We start from the raw sequence: 16,128 nt of genomic DNA, 5'->3' as shown, positions 1-16,128 counted from the left end.
CTAAATAAAATTTTAAAAGGAAACAAAAAATGCACTTATCAAGCACCTACTATGTGCCAGGCAAGTCACCTCTACACTGTAGCCTTTGCTTTACTAACCTGTGAAAAGGGGTACTAAGATTAAGTGATCTCTGAAGTTCCTTCAAGTTTGAGATACTACAGTCTCTTCCTCCCAAGATGTGTCAGACCATTTAGCCTAGATCTTTCCTTTCCATTTTTTAAAAAAGTGTTTTATTGATGCTTTTTTGAAAGATTATGGTTTTGAGGCAAGTGAGGTGGCTCAGTAGATTGAGAGCCACGCCTAGAGATGGGAGGTCCTGGGTTCAAATCTAGCCTCAGGGACTTCCTAGCTGTGTAACCCTGAGCAAGTCATTTAACCCCCATTGCCTAGTCCTTACCACTCTTCTGCCTTGGAACCAATACACAGCTTTGATTCTGAGATAGGAGGGTTATAAAAGTAAATAAATGGAAATACTATGGTCTTCAGGAAGCTAGGTAACAGTGAATAGAAAGCCAGGCATGGAGATGAAAGGTCTTGAGTTCAAATGTGGCCTCTGACACTTCCTAGATGTGTGACCCTGAGCAAGTCACTTAACCTCAATTGCCTACACCTTATAGGTATTATACCTTGAAACTGATATTATCATTTGTAAAACAGAAGGTAAAGTTTTAAAAAAATTGTGGCCTTTCCTCAATTACTTCCCTGTCTTGCCCCAAATTAGCACCATATCTTTTGACAAATAGTTTTTATTCAATTGTTTCAATCATGTCCAAATCTTTGTGACCCATTTGGGCAAAGATATTGGAGTGGTTTGTCATTTTCTTCTCTATCTCATTCTAAAGAGGAGGAAACTGAGGCAAACAGGATTAAGTGAACAGCATCATATAGCTGGTAAGTGTCTAAGCTCAAATTTGAATTCAAGTCTTCCTGACTTTAGCCTTGACACTCTCTCTCTGCTGTCCTGTCAAGTCATAAAACAAAGCAAAACATCACATGGGACCATGTCTGAAAATTTATGTCCCATTCTATACGTTTGTGCTGAAGGGCAGAAGGCATGATCCCATTAGTCCTCTGAAGTTTTATATGGTCACTGCATCAATGAAAGTTCTGAGGTCTTCAAATGTTGTTTTCCTTTACATAATTATAATGATCTCATCTTGGCATTCATCAAAATCTCCCTTATAATATAGTTATTGGTGTACAAGTCTAATTTCCCAACTGGACTCTAAGTCTCCAGATAGCAGAGTCAAGGTTCTATCAAATCTCTATGTCTCCAGTGCAAAGCATAGGATCCTTTTAGTGCTTAATAAATACACATTTGTAACAAGAATATTTATGCACTGTTGATGGACCTGTGAACCAGTTTAGCCATACTGGGGTAAGGGTGGAGGGTGAGGGTAGTGTGAGTGTGCAGAGGCCAAGTAAAAAGGAGAGAAGACAGGTCTTTATTTGAAAATAAAATTTAATCAAAAAATTTAACTACATGTTGGCTTAATTTAATGTCATTCTTCCTCAACTCTTTGTAGTCTCTTTTTTGAAGGTGCAAGTGGGTTTGTTGAATTGAACTGAATTAAAATGCTTGACTTTAATGGGCGGATGAGACATTTTCTGAGGACAATAGGACTAAACTAAAAATCTCCAGTATTTCTATTTAAGCTGCCCAATGGCTATTCCACTAATGCCCATCCCCAATTTCAATAGTATCTATTTCAAGAGCTTCGAGTTTCCCATCTCTGAAGGCTTTCAGGCCAAGGCTCCATTTCTATTCAGGTTCCATCTGGACTAGATGACCTCTGAAAGCCCTACCAAATCATAGTAATAAACTGTTGAATGAAAGGTTAGGCTAGATCTTTCAGCTTTTGATCTATAATCTCTTTCTCTGTGTCCCTCTGTATGCATGTGTCTCTCCTCTCTCTCTTTTCTCTCTTTCCTCTTTCTTTTTTCTCTCACTCTGTCTTTCTCTTTTCTGTCTCTTTTCTCTCTGTCTCTCTTTTTTCTCACTTTCTCTGTCTCTTCTCTCTGTCTCATTCTCTTTTCTCTATCTTTCTCTGTCTTTCTTAAAATGTGTCACACTAGTTTGTTTTTATCACCTATAAAATTAGAGGGTAACATCTACTGAAAATAGCTAAAAAATTATGGCACATGAAAAGAATGAAATGTTGTTGGACCATAAGAAACAGAAATGGGAGAAAAAGAAGGGAAAAAAGAAATAATGAACATGAAGATTCAGAGAAGCACTGAAGACATTTGAAATGATGCAAAGCAAAGTAAGCAAAACTAGGGAAATGATTTAATGATTTCAACAATGTAAATAGAAAGAACAAAACTGAGCATCAAATGCTTATAATAACCAAGAAGCTTGACCCTAGGGAAGAACTGAGAAAATATAGCTCCTTTTCTTCCCTGCAGAGGTGGGGGAACATTAGTGTATAATATTGCACATACTGTCAGACTCAGTTGAATAGTTGTATTGAATAGTTATGCTAAAATACTTTTTTTCTTTGTATATTCCTTGTTATAAGAGATGGTTCTGTAGGTAGAGGAGAAAGGAGGGGAATATAAATACACATATATATGTATGTATATATGTACACACTCCATATATATATATATACACATACATATACACTCTTTATATATATATATATATATATGGAGAGAGAGAGAGAGAGAGAGAGAGAGAGAGAGAGAGAGAGAGAGAGAGAGAGAGAGAGAGAGAGAGAGAGGTGATAGAAAAGCAAAAGATATTTAAAAAAATTTTTAATGATGAAGTGAGACTCAGATGCATCTAAGGTCTATTCTAACTCAAAGATCCTGCAATTCTAGCCCCTAAGGTTTCATTTGAAGACTTGCAGCACCTGTTTTTTTTTCAAACCTTTACCTTCCATCTTAGAATCAATACTGTATATTGGTTCCAAGGCAGAAGAGTGGTAAGAGCTAGGCAATGGGGGTTAAGTATCTTGCCCAGGGTTACACAGCTGAAAAATATCTGAGGTCAAATTTGAACCCAGGACCTCCCATCTCTGAGCTTGGCTCTCAATCCACTGAGCCACCTGGTTGCTCTCCAAAATCTGGTTTTAAAATACTCAAATAACCTGAGCCATCAAGAAAGTCAGAAGCTGGGCAAGCCATACAAGAATACCTCATTCAATCAGGCCAGTTATATGACATCTACTAGTAAGTTTTTATATGCTTTCTGCTTAGGCAAAAACTAATCACTTGGTAGGGGAAGCTCAGAGCTCCATAGGGAGAATTAGAAAGCAGTCATCTGTCTTGCCTGGGGCAGACTAGCAGTGCTGAATGGAATCACAAAAAGATCATTTGGGGTAATACCAAAATTACAGGGAATAGACAGTAACCCAGCTGAACTCTCCCAAAATTCCCCTTTCCATAACTTTAAAATAACTCCTTAAATTGAATTTTGGAGCAACAAAGTCAACAAAAAGTCAAAGTGAGACATTTTTCATGCGTAAGACAACTTAAGAGGTTGGCAGGAGAGATCTGAAATACCAGTATGAGAGCACCTCTAGAGTACAGCTACAAGACCAGTGGTAGTGGGCCTAGGTAGGACAGTGGTGACAATAGTAGTGCTGTAGATTCAGAAACTCTCAACACAGAAATGGTAAAGGTGTTGGACAACTGGTTAGAAAGAGATTATAGGGAACCCTTTGCTGACACAGGGTGTAGTTAGCTCTGATTTGAAACTTTCCCATAAAGTAGTTTTGGGTCACAATTCTAAGGCAGAGAGGAGTTCTTATGTTCAGTCACAAGGAAGCAGGGGATCATGGTCCTAGTTCCAGGCCCAACCTCTCTGTAGTGCTTGTAACTATAGGGGGGCAAGGCCCTTCCTGGATAACGAGCCAAGTTCAGACAAAGAGAGCAGTGATCACACCTCTCCCTGGATCACTCTACCACGGAAGGACTGAGAAGTTGCAGATTCCCAGAACTCATTATGAAAATAACATGAATAAGCATGAAAAAGCCTGAAAATTGGGACAGGACCCCCTCACACCCCCAGTGAGCAAAGCCCAGCTATTAACATAAAGTTTAAAGTCAAGAAATAGGTTAGAAAAAAATGAGCAAACAAAAAATAACTTGACCATAAAAAGTTACTGTGGTAATAGGAAAGATCAAGACATGAACTGGGAAGAAAACAGCATTGTGAAAACAGCTACAAGCAAAACCTGAAAAATGCTAATTGGATACAAGTTCAATAAGAATTGTAGAAAGAGATATGATTGGTGGAGGAAAAATTGGAAATCAAAATGAGAATGATACAAGAAAATTATGCAGTTTGGTAAAAGAGGCACAAAGAAACCCTAAAAAAAACAATATCCAAAAAAAGGAATGACCTAATGGTAAAAGATGTTTAAAAACTCACAGAAGAAAAGAACTTTTTTAAAAAATAAGAGCTGGTCAAATGGAGAAAGAAATACAAAAGCTCACTGGAGAAAATTATTTCTTAAATTAGAACTGGGCAGGTGGGTGCTATTGACTATCTGAGACACAGAGTCTCAAGGTTGGGAGGGACCTTAGAGGTCAATTAGTTCAACTTTCTACTGTAGAAAATGGATTCTTTCTGTAGTGTATAATCATATTATACTAAGTATAACATGCCATGCTAAGTTTTCTGAAGCTCTCCAGTAATTGGGAAACTATTACCTCCTGAGGTAGCTGATTCCATTTTCCAAGAGCTCTAATTAATGGGAAGTTATTTCTTGTATAGAGCCAAGATATTCCTTTCTGTTACATCCATCCATTTCTTGCTCTGTATTCTGCCCTCCAAAACCAAGCAATAAATTACAAGTCTAATCCCCTTTCCACATGAAAGCTTTGCAAATATTTGAAGTTAACAATACTATCCCTCCCTAACTAAATATCTCTAGTTCCTTCAACCAATTCTCATATAGCCTGGTCCTTTCATTATTCTGGTTAACCACTAAGCCACAGAATCAAAGTCCTTAGAAGGATACCTTGCACTCCATTTCTTAGATGGGGACTCTGAGATTAAGTAACAGGAAATAACTTGTCCAAAATCGTATAGGTAATGAATAGTTGAGCCTGTATGAGACCTCATTCCTCTTACTACAAATCCAACTCTCTTTCTGTGATGCTAGGTGGTACAGTGGTTAGAGTGCTGGGTCTGGAGTCAGGAAGACTTCTCAAGTTCAAATCTGACCTCAGACACCTACTAGCTATGTGATCGTGGGCAAGTCAATTTACTTTGCCTCCATTTTCTCATCTATAAAATGAGCTGGAGAAGGAAGTGGCAAACCACTCCAGTATCTTTGCCAAGAAAACCCCAAAAGAGATGATGAAGAGTAGGAAAAAACTGAAACAACTAAACAACAACAACAAAAAGTTTCTTGTATATAACCTTTGCCCTAAGGCACTTCAGCTCTTGCATTTTGTATTCCTGTGATTTTGTTTCAGCCTTCTTAAGACTGTCATTGGCTAACTGACTATTGGATCCTTGTTGATATAAGAGTAAGAACTCATATATCCTCCTCAATATTTTCAGAGAAGACTCAGTCACACTCCTTGATGTTTGATCTTTGTTTGGGTATTTCATTTTTTTATCTTTGTGTGTCATTCCTTTTCAAGTTAGATTTGTTGCCTCCCACTGGCCCAATCTCTCCAAACCCAAATGGATGCTTTGTCAGCTTCTGGCACAGTTCTTCTCATGATGTTGGGGAAGAGGACAAATGATTCCCTTTAAGGAATTTGGTTCCAACTCAACTCAAAACTTGACATCCTTGACCACTGCTCTTATCCATTGACTGGATTGTCTTACTGTTTGTTTTTAGAGGCTGCCCAAGGGGGATGGTTATCTTTTCAACCAGTTACAAGATATTTTCATCATAGCATCATCTACCTTCATCCAATCACTAAAAACCTATACAGTAATCCTTTAAAACTGAATAAGGATTTGTCTATCTTTTGTAGTGAGGTTTAGGAAATTTTCCTAATATCTAGTTTTTTTTTTTCTGTTGATTGATTCAATTGAGGTGTCTGGTTTTCAGTGATTATATTAATTGAGGTGGGGGTTCTTACCTTGGCATAGGGAAAATAACTGAATTGTAACATTAACAAATCAGAAAGCTGGAGATATGTTCCAAACACCAGGAAAGTTGAGAATAGTAGGAATCAAGTTCATAGGGCAGTGAAGCAAAAGTCACTAAACATGGTGGATAGGGGGGTTTGGGCCCAGTGAAAATTTCAGAAGGTCAGACTACCATTACTTTGGGGCATTAAATTAAAAGACCAGTTGATAAGAAGTGAAATAATGTACAATAGAGTAGGGCAGACCAATCATATGTCAGTAAGAGCACACAGATCAAAATCAGAGAACTTGTCAAATCCGACCTCTAACTTTGAGCTACCTCCTAGTACTTCTGTTTTCTCACCTGTAAAATGAAAGCTTGGACTTGTAGCTTCCTAAATGCTTATCTAGAACTAAATCTTGGGAGTCCAACAGAGCTCTGCTTATCATAGGATGCTCTGTTCCTAGGAATCTGAAGGAACCTCTCTCTCCCTTCCCCCTCCTTCTGATTCTCAGACAGAATCTCGGAATCCGTTGCTGATGCTATGCATGAAGGACGCTCGGATCCTCATTTTCCTAACTACCAAACTGAAACAAGGCCAGATCTCTGGCCTCCAGTATGTCTAATTTACCCAAACACTTCTCAGTTGCTGCGTGACTGTTTTCTTTCCCCATTCCCCATGCGGTAACAGGTCACTGCCGTTTACAGAATGGGGATCTCATTCTCTTCTGCTCGGAGGATAAACATTGCATCAAGCTATTCAGGGAGCTCCTTCTCCTCACCATAAATACTAATTAACTCATTGTGAGTAACTATTGCACTCAAGCCAATAGCTGGGGTTGGTGCATGCAGTTATGTGATTTGCTTCAGCAGAATTGGTGGTGGAGACAAGCTGTTGCTGAAACATTGTTTTTCTGCCCGTGAGCAGCAGTGAGTTTGCCCACCTCCAACATGCTGCCAACTATACTGACCCCAGGGGCTGGGCTCCTGAGAAGAGATAGGGATGCTATTCTTCTTACCCAGTTGAGGGAGATCTCCTTTTGGTAACAGTTAAATTCATTTAGTCCATTCAAATTCCCTTCCAGCTCAAACAGCCTGTGTTCTGGCCTTCTAAGTTCAAAGGTCCCTCATAAGTGGAGCAGCCCATGTTCTAATATTCTATGCTCTAGGGTCCCTTTGAGCTCTAACCTTTTAATTTCCAGGTTTTCACATTCTGTAGTCTAAGGTCCCTTCCTCTTCTATTCCAAACCCCTAGTCAAGGAGGAGAAAGCATCTTCCTGATACAAAGGACTGAATGTAGTAAATAAAACAGAAGCATCTGTAGTTTAATAAAGCATGGCAGAGAGAGAGGTCAATTCTTAACCCTTGGCATGACCCCTAATGGTAGAATTTCCAGTAGCAGTTTCAGGTTGGTAGGGGAGATATTTTTGGGAAGTCCCACCACATGGACATAGTCTTTCTTCTTTCTTTCTTTTTAAACCTTTTCCTTCCACCTTGGAATCAATACTATGTATTGGTTCCAAAGCAGAAAAGTGAGCAGTAAGGGCTAGGCAATGGGGATTGAAAGACTTGCCTAGGGTCACCCAGCTAGGAAGTGTCTGAGGTCAGATTTGAACCCGGGACCTCCCCTCTCTAGGCCTGGCTCTCAATCCACTGAGCTACCCAGCTGTCCCTGACATAGTCTTGCTATATGTAAGATTAGATAGTTGGTGTCACTCAGGATAATGGGGCTTTTGTTGTAATCACATGTGCAAACCAGATTATTAACATGAGCAATTATTCACTGTGATTCTTAATGGTGATGAGGAGAATAATTCATTCTAATAATAATATTTTATCATCATTATCAGTCATTTTGGATGCTGCCTTCAGTAATGTCTTTTTCTCTTCAATCATATAGGAAGGCTGCTGACATTCTAGAATACATACTTCTCTACATCCCTGGACTACCAGCAAGGTTGACCCTATCCCTTCCCACAAGTTCCAAGGAAAAGGTCATTTTCTCTGACTCTCCACAGAACTCTAGAATGCCAGAACTAGAAGTGTCCTTAGAATATAGCTGCTAAAACATGGAGTGTTAGAGGTGGGAAGGAATATTAAAATATGGAATATTCAAGCAAATCAATCAACAACATGTCGCAGTTCAAAGAACACTGGCTCTGGAGCCAGGGGACATGGGTTTAAATTCTACCTCTGCTACCTACAGCCTCTGTGACCCTGGGCAAGTCACTTGACTTCCTTGGGCCTCAGTTTCCTTGCATGTTAAATGAGAGAATTGGATTAGATAACCTCTGAGGTCCCTTCCAACTCTGGATCTAGGATCCTATAAACAGATATGAAGTGCCATCTACATTACCAGCACTATGCTAGATGCTAGGGAGACAATGACAAAAACGAAATAGTCCCTGCCCTCTAGAAATGTATACTCTAATGGGGGAGGAGAAGAGAATCAACATAAATATATAAAAATAAATGTGAAATATATGCCAAACAATACAAAGAAAATGCAATTCTTTTAGATGTAGGGGGATCTGTCACCTAGAGGAGGATAGTAAAAAGCCTCATGGAAGAGGTGATCTTTGAAGGAAGCTGGAGCTTCTTAGAGGTGAAGATGAAGAAGGAGAGTATAATTGACATGGGGCACAGCCTGTGCAAAGCCACAGAGATCGGAAATGAGATGCTGTACATAGGGAAAAGCAAGTAGGACATCTTGATTGTACTAAATAATGCATGGAGGGGATTAATGAGCAGTAAACCTGGAAAGGTAGACTGGAGCCAGACTGAAAACAGTTTTAAATGCCAAACATTTTGTCCTCCATGCAATAGGAATCCCCTAGAGTTTTTTGAGTAGGGAAATGGCGTTGTCAGAACAACTCATTGTGAATATGTTCTTGGCAGACATGTTGAGGGTAGATCAGAGAGGAGAGAGGCCAAGCACAGAGAAAAATTGGGGGCTAACTAAGCAAGGGATAATGAGAGCTTGAACTAGGGCGATGGTCACATGAATGGAAGAGAGGCACTGATGTGAGCGAGTCTGTGAGAGTAGAATCAACTGGACTTGACAACTAATTAGAAATGTGAGGGAAGAGAAAGAGAGGTCAGTTGGTCAGTTATTGAGTGTTTCTTAAGCACCTACTAGGCACACAGAGAATGGCCAAAGACAGTCTCTGCTCTCCAGGAGCTCACAGTCTTCTAAGGGAAACAACATGAAAACAACTATGTCCAAACACAATGTATAGAGGATAAATTGGAGTTAATAAACAGGAGAAGGTGATGGAGCAAGAAAAACTTCTTGTTGAAGGTCGAATTTTAGCTAGGACCTAAAGGAAGACAGGAGATAGAAATGAGGAATGGAGAAAAGATAGTGTTCCAGGCCTGGGGACAGCCAGAGAAAATGTCCAGAGCTGAGAGATAGAGTGTCTTGTTTAAGGAACATCAAAGAAGTCAGTATTATTGGATCACAGGATATGGGGGGGGGGTGAATAAACTCTAAGGAGACTGGAAAGGTAGAAGGGGAGGGGCAGTGAGGTAGCTCAGTGGCTAGAGTGCCAAGTCCTGATTCAGAAGGACCCAGGTTCAAATCTGGCCTCAGAAACTTCCTAGCTGTGTGGCCCTGGGTAAATCAATGTAACCCCGTTTACTTCTTTTCTGCTTTGGAACTAATACATGTATTGATTCTAAGATGAAAGGCAAGTTGTTGTTTTTTAATAGAAAACAAAACAACAGGTAGGAGGGAATCAGGTAATGACAGACTTTGAATGTCAGAGTTTATGTTTATTTTTGATCCCAGGGTGGGGAGAGAGAGGGAGAAGGAGGTAAAGTAAGGGAGAGGTAGAGTAAGGGAGAGAGAGAGAAAGAGAGAGAGAGAGAGAGAGAGAGAGAGAGAGAGAGAGAGAGAGTATGGAGGGGTAGTGGGGGGTGATATGATCAGATATATTATTTATAGGAAAATTACTTTAACAACTGAGTGGAAGGAAGACTAGAGTGGAGAGAAACTTGTGCCAGAAAGCTTAACCAACACACCATTGAAGCAATCCTGCAACAGGGTGGCAGCAATGTCAGCAGAGAGAAAGGGGATGTTACAAAAGATATTAAGAAGGTAAAATTGACAGGACTTGGCAACAGATTGGATAAGGAAGCAGGGCAGGTTGGGGGTGGGGTGTTCTGGAAGGGATAGAGGGAAAGAAAGTGAGGAAGGGAAGATGGCACCTAAGTTATGAGTCTGGGTGACAACATGGTGCCCATGACATTAATAGGGAGGTTTGAAAGGGGGAGAAGAGAATCAGTTCACTTTTGGACATGTAGATAAGGTGCAGGTAGTAATATGCTGGAGAAGACAGAATAGAATGGGATCACAAAGGATTGTTTTGCTGCAGTGAGGACCCAGTTGAGATTCCACAAATGTATCATGAACCTAGTCAACATGGTTTCATGGTTTTCCCCAGCTTTGCTCAGTAACAAAAGAAGGCAGCAGATGGTAAAAAGCTGAGGATGGCTCTGAGGTTGTAAATTTGAGTTGTTAAGAGAATGGGAGTATCCTCAACAGAAACAGGGAAATTCAGAGGAGGGGGATATGTAAAGACAAGCTCTGTTTTGGACATACTGAGTCTGAGATGCTTCCTGTTAGAAATGTCCCAGAGGTCCTTGGTCATGTGGGACTGGAACACAGGAGAGAGGGTAGGGATGGATATTTTAATCGGGGAGTCATCTGTAAAAAGATGAGAACTGAGCTACTTTTGAAGCTGATGAAATCCCCCAGATACAGTATAGACATAGAAGAGAAAAAGGGTTAGGATAGGATAGGACAATTATGAGAAGAGCACAGATGATGATCCAGCAAAGGAGACTGACAAGGGGGAGCCAGATAGGTAGGAGGAGAAATAAAAGAGAATAGTGCCATAAAAATCCAGTAGGAGGAGGGGAAATGAACAGCATCATAAACTAAATGGAGGTCAAGAAAGTTGAGAACTGAACAAAGGCAATTGGATTTGGTTATTGAAAAATAATAAGTAACTTTGGAGAGTAGTTTTAGTTGAATGATAAGGATGGACACAAGACTTCAAGAGACTGAGAAATGAAAAAAAATGTAAATAGTTTTTTTTTTCAGGAATGTAGCTGTAAAAGGGGGGAAAAGATATAAAATGATGACTTGAGGAGCTGGTAGGGTCAAATGAAGGAATTTTTTTAAGGATGGGAATATCTGTAGGCAACAGGAAAGGATCCAGTAGATAGGGAGAGGCTAAAGATTAGAGAGAGAAAGAGACTAATTGTGAAAGCAATCTGTTGGAGGACATGGGCAGGGATATGATCAAGGATGAAAGAAGAGAGGTTGACTTGGTGAAAATGGCTGCCTCTTCAACAACTAAAGGAAAGTTTCAGATCTGATGTTCTAAGGTGTTTCATCTCTAAAATTCTATATTCATACATTGTATTTTCTAAAGGCTCTTCTAATTCTAACATTTTCTGATCCTATCATTGGAACAGGAATGAAAAGCACCAATTTATCTCTGGATTATCTAAGGGAAAGAACAATAAAATTGAGTTTTACCTCTGAGTAGCTGAGTCTGGGAAAAGCAAGAGAAGCTCCAGAATGGAAAGCAACAGAAGGAAGATGACAGCAGGGACATTAAGAAAGAAAGAGTGGTAACTAGAGAAAAGCTGGTTTCTGCATATTTCTTTGACCAGGAACCCAGAAAACCATTTCCACTTAAAGATAAAAAAAATGATGAATACAGTTTCAACCTTAACTTGAAAACAAATAGCAGAACCAGAATTTTGTACACAGTAACAGCAATGGTGTGGAATGATCAAATGTGATAGACTTTGTTACTAAAAGCAACACAATGATCCAGAACAATGCTGAGGGACTTATGAAAAAAAATGCTCTCCATCTCCTGAGAAAGAATTGGTAGAGTCAGAATGCAGATGAAAGCATACAATGTTTCACTAGTTTATTTGTTTTGGAGTATTGGTTTTATAAGATTACTCTTTTACAAAAACAAGCAATATAGACATTTTTAAAAAGTTAACTTGAAGACATGGAAGAAACTTTGGGTACAGGGGAAAGAGCCCCAGATGTGGACTCTAAGAACCTGGGTTCGTAATCCCAGCTCTGCTACTTCAGTGGGACCAGATTTCCTTTCCTAAAATGTGCTTTCTTTACCTGTGAAATGGTATAGTTGGAATAGATAGGTGGTTCTTTTTTTTTAAACCCTTACCTTCCGTATTGGAGTCAATATTGTGTATTGGCTCCAAGGCAGAAGAGCGGTAAGGGCTAGGCAATGGGGGTCAAATGAATTGCCCAGGGTCACACAGCTAGGAAGTGTCTGAGGTTTTGATTTGAACCCAGGACCTCCTATCTCTAGGCCTGGCTCTCAATCCACTGAGCTATCCAGCTGCCCCCTAGGTGTTTCTTAATCTGGGGTTTGAATGGGTTTTTTAATTTTTTAAAATTAAATTGTTGATTGCATTTCAATATAGTTGGTTTCCTTTCTAGTCATATATTTTATGTATTTAAAACCTTCTTCTGAGAAGAGGCCCATAAGCTTTATCAGACTGCCAAAGGGATCCATGACACACACAAAAGATTAAGAACTCATGGATTAAATGCTCTCTAAGTTCCTATCCAGCCCCTGACCCTATGAACCTGGCCTTTAGACAAGATATTGCTACCTCAAAGTCCAGAAGAGATGAGAAGAAAGGCTTCAGCCCAACTAAAGGTCCAAATAAGAAGAGAATTTGAAAAGAAAACCAGACCTTCTGGGGAATCAGGCTAAGAGGACCTGGCCCAGCAGCTGGGTCTGACTCTACAACTATGCTCTATTCCTACAATGTGACCGTTTTTTGACTTCTCTCAGACTCAATTTTTCACAGTTGTAAAAAAAGAAAAGATTGGACCAAAATATCTTTAAGTCCCCTAATAGCTGTAAATCTTATGAACTTATAAAACCTGATCTTTTCTATAAAGGAAATACAAGGACCTAGATCTTATAAAGGACTAAGGCTTCTCTGTCTTCCCTTCCAGAAATAAAGGGGAAAGGGAGCAAGGTGCATCCACATAGCCAGGAAATAAGAGAGCTGAAACATATCCTTGAAGAGAACATGCCACACAAAACTCTCAGTTCTTTACAAGGATACAGAAGTGGTTCTAATTCTAGAGGAATACAACCATAGGACCTCATTTCCTATGATGCAATAGACCAAAAGAGCATCTCCCAAAGAGTTGTGTATAAACTTCAGAGTAATGGCATTACAGGTAAGGACTCTGGTTGGTGAGGAGGCTCTACAAAGTGGAAACTTTAAAAAGTGATTCAGCAAAAGCTGAGTGGGGAGTGCACAGAGTGAATATAAACAGTGAGATGGCAGAACTGTGGTCAAGGTAGAGAAAGAGAAGATGGCACAAGACAGCAATCATCGTGTTCTCAACCCCAGCATCCTATTCACATCATAACAATGCCTACAGAGCCAAGGAGAGAGATTTCAGCCATTCAGTAGCTTGCATCAAGGGACTGTCAGGAAAGGCTCCAAGAAACAGATGGCCCCACACTTTAAGCTCCCACCATTTGGTCTGTGAGCTACAAAATGACTTCATAGCAGAAGCCCCCTTCTGCTACGCTTGGAAAGTTAGAAAGTTTGAAGGGAGCTAGATTATAACTCCTCTTGGAAGTACAGGAGATTTGACCACCTTTTTATATTTTATTTATGTTGTTGAATGTTTTAATTAAATGCTTTGCTATTCAATATATGTGTCTCTCACATGCCAAACAATAGAGGGATACATTGTGTGTGGGTTCTCCAGCTGTGGGCTGAAGGGTTATCCATACAAAACAGTCACTGTGAACCTAGGAGTAATTCAAGAGAGCTACATAACAATAGTAAATCTCTGTCTGGGCGGCACCTGGACATCCAGAGATGGGCAAATAATTCTAATGAAAGATCTATCCTGTGAATGTCAAGAATGAGTGCATGAGAGGCAGCATGGTGCACGTTAATGAGCACTGGTCTTGGAGGCAAGGGTTTGGACAAGTCTTTTTTCTTTCTTGACCCTCAGCTTCCCTGCCATCAATGCTTGCATTTTTGTTGTTGTCAAGTCGTTTCAGCCATATCCAATACTTTGTGAACCCGTTTGGAGTTTTCTTGGCAGAGGTGCTGGGGTGGTTTGCCATTTCCTTCTCCAACTCATTTTATACATGAGGACACTGAGGCCAACAGGGTTAAGTGACTTGCCCAGAGTCACATAGCTAGTATCTGATGCCAGATTTGAACTCATGCAGATGAGTCTTCCTGACTCCAGGCCCGGTACTCTATCCAGTGGGCCACTTGGCTGACTTCTTCAAAGGACTATCTTAAGGAAGCTATTTTGTCCATTTTAAGGTGCTATAAACATATGGAATTTTTTAAAGGTAGTATGGTTGAATGAAATGAGCAAGGATCAAATCCCTGTTCCATCATTTATTAGTTCTGTGACACTGCCTGTCACTTAACCTTTCTATGTCTCAGTTCCCTCATATGTAAAATAAAGGGGTTGTCCTAAGTCACCTAAGGTACCTTCCAGATCTATCTTTATAATCACACAGACTTATCCAAGCCTTAGTTTCTTCCCTGTAAAATAAGGATAGTTATTGTGTTACTTCTCTCTTAGTGGGGTTTTAGAAGAGGTTTTTATACCTGAAAGTTATATCGAGGGGGAATTATTATCATTATTAACATTCCACATGAGCAACCACTCAAGCCAAAAAAGTAATCAAGTCTCACTTCCATGGCAGTGGGCATGAGAGAAGTACAGCTAAGGACCTACTGAATGGGAAGTTATTGTATATATGTTTGGGCAGGAATTGGTGGTCATCTCTCTCTTCTGTCCCTTCTTGGCTAAAGGGGCTCCTTCTCTCATTTTCTCCTGTCCAATAAGAACCAAAGAGAAGAACTGCACTTGGCACAGCAGGTCAGCATTTAAAATCCCATTCTTTCCTCATTCGGGAAGATATGCCTGGCTCACAGGCAGCCAGGCAGGCAGACAGGCAAGCAGGCAGGCACACAGCACCAGGCAGATGGAGGGGCCTCCAGGAGGCAGGACAGTCAATTGTCTCACATGGATAAACTGCAGGGAGAAGAATTAAAGAGAAAGGCCTTTGCTTTTTCTCCTAAAAATGCCTCAACTTGAACTAGAGTTGCTAATTCTGTATGGGTGCATTCAAATGCCCGAGCCCTGATTCACTGAGTTTCTGTGTGTGTGTGTGTGTGTGTGTGTGTGTGTGTGCATCAGACTGAATGTGTTTCCATCAGTGTGCCTGTGTCTATTTGTGCCGACTCACACATGTCTAAGTGTGCATTTCAGGATAGTATGTGTTTATTTGAGTTTGCTAGTCTATTTGGGAGTGTGTCTACAGGCAGACAGACAGTATCCCTGCCTTTGTGAAGATAGGATTACCTCTCCCCTTGTCTATCTTTAGCTAAATAAATCAAGAACTCAAAGCACCCCTACTTAACACTAAGAGAGTTCACAAGTCACTTGCTAGAGTGGATGACAACTCCAGAGGCCACTGTCCTGCCCCTGGGCAGTGCTAGGCAAATTGAAAGACTGCAATTGGTTCCTATAAGGTGGAGGAAGGGACAGGAAGTGATGTGGGAAAAGGACTATAAAAAACCTTGAACTTCCTGTCCAGGGAACTTTGCCTTTTGGATGTCGCCTTTTGGAGTTCATCTCTTAGACTTTGCCTTGTGGCATTCCCTTTGGACTTTACCTTTTGGACCTTCTCCTTTGGACTTCTTTGGAGGGCTTCACCTTTTGGAGACTCTGCTTCAGTGAGATGGACTGAAGGAGGAGACTCTTTCCCTGGATTCTGCATCGGTGAGGTAGGTGAGTAACTGGCCTTCCTTTCCTGGCTTCTGGAGAGATTGGTTCCAGAGAGGCCTTCCTTTCCTAGAAGAGACTGTGCTGGAACCCTTGCTGAAGACACCACTGAGTCCTCTGGCTAAGGGTTACTGGGCCCTGCCAGGGCTGAGCCAGACACTGGAGTAACACTTAGGCCAGTAGGATAGACATTTCTCTACCCTCTTCTTACATTTTTCCACTTTTACTCTTTCC

At 40.5% G+C, this 16,128-nt stretch overlaps 1 pseudogene; it reads right to left on the bottom strand.

Moving 5' to 3' along the window:
• LOC130457233 (heat shock 70 kDa protein-like) overlaps nucleotides 1-15,889 on the bottom strand; it is a 66,943-nt pseudogene extending 51,054 nt beyond the window's left edge.
• Between the last annotated feature and the right edge of the window lie 239 nt (nucleotides 15,890-16,128).

The sequence above is a fragment of the Monodelphis domestica genome, chromosome 1, assembly GCF_027887165.1.
Source record: "Monodelphis domestica isolate mMonDom1 chromosome 1, mMonDom1.pri, whole genome shotgun sequence".
Taxonomy (NCBI): domain Eukaryota; kingdom Metazoa; phylum Chordata; class Mammalia; order Didelphimorphia; family Didelphidae; genus Monodelphis; species Monodelphis domestica.
This window is presented reverse-complemented; position numbering and strand designations above follow the sequence as displayed.